The sequence below is a fragment of the Dermacentor variabilis genome, unplaced genomic scaffold (assembly GCF_050947875.1).
Source record: "Dermacentor variabilis isolate Ectoservices unplaced genomic scaffold, ASM5094787v1 scaffold_13, whole genome shotgun sequence".
Lineage (NCBI taxonomy): Eukaryota > Metazoa > Arthropoda > Arachnida > Ixodida > Ixodidae > Dermacentor > Dermacentor variabilis.
The window spans coordinates 26,310,546-26,315,105 of record NW_027460291.1 but is presented as its reverse complement, the minus strand read 5'-3'; the positions used below and the strand labels follow the sequence as shown (position 1 = coordinate 26,315,105).

The window sequence follows — 4,560 nt, the reverse complement described above, 5'->3', positions numbered from 1 at the left end:
GCTTTGCCTCTCCAGGTCAGTGAGCAAGCATTGCAATTGGTCCCCTGAGTTACTAAGCAAGGCAATATCATCAGCGAATCGCAAGTTACTAAGGTATTCTCCATTAACTCTTATCCCAAATTCTTCCAAATCCAGGTCTCCGAATACCTCCTGTAAGCACTCTGTGAATAGCATTGGAGAGATCATATCTCCCTGCCTGACATCTTTCTTTATTGGGATTTTGTTGCTTTCTTTATGGAGGACTAGGGTGGCTGTGGAGCCGCTGTCGATGTCTTTCAGTATTTTTACATACGGCTCGTCTGCACCCTGATTCCGCAATGCCTCCATGACTGCTGAGGTTTCGACTGAATCAAACGCTTTCTCGTAATCAATGAAAGCTATATACAACGGTTGCTTATATTCTGCACATTTCTCTATCACTTGATTGATAGTGTGAATATGGTCTATTGTTGAGTAGCCTTTACGGAATCCTGCCTGGTCCTTTGGTTAACGGAAGTCTAAGGTGGTCCTGATTCTATTTGCAATTACCTTAGTAAATACTTTGTAGGCAACGGACAGTAAGCTGATCGGTCTATAATTTTTAAAGTCTTTGGACTCCCCTTTCTTATGGATTAGGATTAGGTTAGCGTTTATCCAAGATTCCGGTACGCGCGAAGTCATGAGGCATTGCGTATACAGGGTGGCCAGTTTCTCTAGAACAATCTGCCCACCATCCTTCAACAAATCTCCTGTGACCTGATCCTCCCCAGCTGCCTTCCCCCTTTGCAGAGCTCCAAAGCCTTTCTTTACTTCTTTCGGCGTTACCTGTGGGATTTCGAATTCCTCTAGACTACTCTCTCTTCCATTATGATTGTGGCTGCCACTGGTACTTTATAAATCTCTATAGAACTTCTCAGCCACTTGAACTATCTCATCCATATTAGTAATGATATTGCCGGCTTTGTCTCTTAACGCATGCATCTGACTCTTGTCAATTCCTAGTTTCTTCTTCACTGCTTTTAGGCATCCTCCGTTCCTGAGAGCATGTCCAATTCTATCCATATTCTACTTCCTTATGTCAGCTGTCTTACGCTTGTTGATTAACTTCGAAAGTTCTGCCAGTTCTATTCTAGCTGTAAGGTTAGAGGCTTTCTTACATTGGCGTTTCTTGATGAGATCTTTCGTCTCCTGCGATAGCCTACTGGTATCCTGCCTAGCGGAGTTACCACCAACTTCTATTGCACACTCCTTAATGATGCCCACAAGATTGTCGTTCATTGCTTCATCACTAAGCTCCTCTTCCTGAGTTAAAGCCGAATACCTGTTCTGTAGCTTGATCTGGAATTGCTATATTGTCCCTCTTACAGCTAACTCATTGATCGGCTTCTTATGTACCAGTTTCTTCCGTTCCCTGCCCAGGTTTAGGCTAATTCGAGTTCTTACCATCTTATGGTCACTGCAGCGCACCTTGCCGAGCACGTCCACATCTTGTATGATGCTAGGGTTAGCGCACAGAATGAAGTCTATTTTATTTCTAGTCTCCCCGTTCAGGCTCCTCCACGTCCACTTTCGACTATTCCGCTTGCGGAAGAAGGTATTCATTATCCCCATATTATTCTTGTCCGCGAAGTCAACTAATAGCTCTCCGCTGCTATTCCAAGTGTCTATGGCATATTCCCCCACTGATTTGTGGCATTGAAGTTGCCCATCAGTATAGTGTATTTTGTTTTCACTTTACCCATCGCCGATTCCACTTTTTCATCAGTGGTACATACCTAATGGCTAAATAGAGAAAAATGAAGTCAAACGAAGGCTAATTATATCTTGCGTATACTTGCGCTTCACAGATATGAATTAATCGACAGTGTATGCTTGCACTTTAAGCGAGCTAATTAATTTTTATTGCGCAGAAACGCGCACATAGATAATACTTCGCAGGCCGTCCCAACTAACGTTAGCCAAGCTGTTGAAAAAAATTCAGTGTCATTCTACTCCGTGAAGGAGAATGACAAGCGACGTTATGTATGTGCGTCCTTAATGGCGAAGTGGCCATTGTCGTGCTTCAAACGTCGTATGCACATAAAATCGTAAGCGAGGCGCGACTTGTCGGCCCTCCACGATGTTTAGCCTCGAAGATGATGAGGCACCCGGAGGTATACATCACCATGTACTGTTGCGAAATGCGGCACGATACCTTGTACTAACGAACCCCGGCACGTAGAACAGACACGCACCTAGCCGCACTCCGAGGACACACTCTGACTCACGGTATCCAAGGCCGTCGTGCGTTGGTCGACGTCCCGTAGTGCAGTAATGGTTGTGAAGTCAGGCTAAAAACACCAGCGGTCACTCACAACACATTCCGCACAAAATTGGTTCCCCACAAAGTCGCTCTGAAACCTGGCCGTTGCTCCGGCGAAACGTTCCAAGTTTACGGAATCGGGGGAACATGGACAGTTCGCACATCTTTCCGCCTCGCGGTCCTGGCGGGCAGCACGCTTACGGGACCGCCACCATGGGAGAGGGGAAGAAAAGGAAAGGAGACACGCACGCGCTTGGAACGCCGACAAAGAGAGGGCAGTGCGAACGTGGACATGGCCGACGCGGGTCAAAGTGCAGTACGTGCTCTTATCAGCTTAATATCCGATAGTAGTTGTGTTTGTCCCTAAGATATTAAATTTACTTTTGCAAGTCGGCGGAGTGCTTAAAACATTTCCTCACCTCCGCCGTAGGTTGCCCGGTATTCCACTATCTTCGGGATCGGCCTACTTATGCGGAGAAATTGTCGATCTACACGTCTCGATAGACGCACGCAATTTTTTCCAGAACCTAACGATATGCAGCATCGCTGTAAATCAAATGTATAAAATACACGGTGGAAGATGCAATTTTGAGAACTGCGATGGTCGATCATCCGACCCGTGACGGCTGAACACCGTACGTCTTATAATCGCATCTTCCGCTGTGCTTTCTTAATCTTTTTTTTTTCGATGAACAGCTTGGCTAACGTTATCTATGAAACATGGTATATGTCCGTTTGCTGCTAGTAGCATTCAGCGCGCATACAGCCTATGTGACGGCGCACCTACCGCCTGCGGCACACGAGGGTAAATAAAAAAGGCGAAGCAATTTCATATTTTTGCGAAAACAGACGAAGACTGGGTGCGTCCGACATCACCAGCTGTGTACTTGGTGTGATGTGGAAGCATGAGTATGCATCACAGCCCTGCACAGCTGAGTGTCGCGAGGAAAACAGGTCGCCCATATGGACGCAACACTGTTAGCGGTTCCTCCATGCTCCTTACAGCCCTGATGCTGTGTCATCGGATTTTTACATCATTGGTGCTTCGAAGGAGGCGCTGCGTGGTCGTCGGTTCCAATGAAATGATGAGGTCCTGAAATCGGTGCATACATGGCTTCCTCAGAAACCAAGACCAACCCGCGGCCGGGATACAGAAGATGACTGCACGATACCAGAAGTGTAGTGCCGTGCAGGTGGCGTGTGTGGATAACCAATATGCGCAGTGTTTCTTCCTGTGCACGAAAAAAAAAAGGTGCAGTGAAAGTTCTTTTTACTTTTTAGCACACCCTCATATACCATCATATACCTCGATACCGTGGCCAGCAGTCAAGGTATCGGCGCTGTTATTCTGCAACGTAAGCAAAATTCCTAAGAACATGTGGTTCTATACGCTAGTCACACGCGAACAGCTGCAGAGAAAAATTGTACGATTACGGAGCAAGTGTGTCTCGCCGTTGTTTGGTCCATTCAAAAATTTCGCCCTTATCTGCACGGCCGCCATTTTACTTAGAACGGCAGAAAGCTGAGCTAGTTGGTAAGGATTCATTATGCAAAATAGAAGTGAGGCGTGCAGACAGGACACAAGAGTAGAGAAGTGGACAACACGCACGCCGACTATCAACTGAAGGGAGCACTGAGGCGAAAAAGGAAAGAAGACATAAAACTCATCTGCGCATGCTCAGGAATGGTAACAGCACGTGTCAATCGGGTACACGTGCCGGCCTACGTGAGAGAAAACTGTTAAGGCACTTAATCTCTTCCTTGTGTAAAGTAATCGAAGGCTGACTCACGCACGCACTTCCACCATTAGAGATATGCCATGCCTCTACCATAAGACGCGTATCTTCATTCTTATGCCTGTACAATATCGCTCATTCATCTAACTCTGGCGTGCAGTTACAATCTCGGCAATGTAGCGAAAGATTAGAAGGCGATCCCCCGGTTAACGACCTTTTATATTCCATTAGCCTCTGATTGATACACCGTCCCGTTTGCCCTACGTAGAACTGGCCACGGCTAAGGGGAATTTTATACACCACACCCATACGACAGTCAGTAAAACTGTTGTTCTTATTGTGCTTTACTGGACAAATATCTGTTCGTCTTTTGCCTTTTACCCGCTCCTGTTTATTCTGTACGGCAGCGCATACCTTACCTAGCTTATTAGGAGCAGTGAAAGCAACATTAAAATCATATCTACTAGCAACTTCTTTAAGCCTGTGCGACACTGAATGAATACACGGAATAGTCACTACTCTTTTTTTGCTATTTCTGCTTTC

The 4,560-nt window shown here is 46.1% G+C and overlaps 1 pseudogene; it reads left to right on the top strand.

The window, feature by feature from the left end:
- The first annotated feature begins 2,573 nt into the window (after nucleotides 1-2,573).
- Nucleotides 2,574-2,753, top strand: LOC142566913 (U2 spliceosomal RNA; annotated as a pseudogene).
- The last annotated feature ends 1,807 nt before the right edge of the window (nucleotides 2,754-4,560 follow it).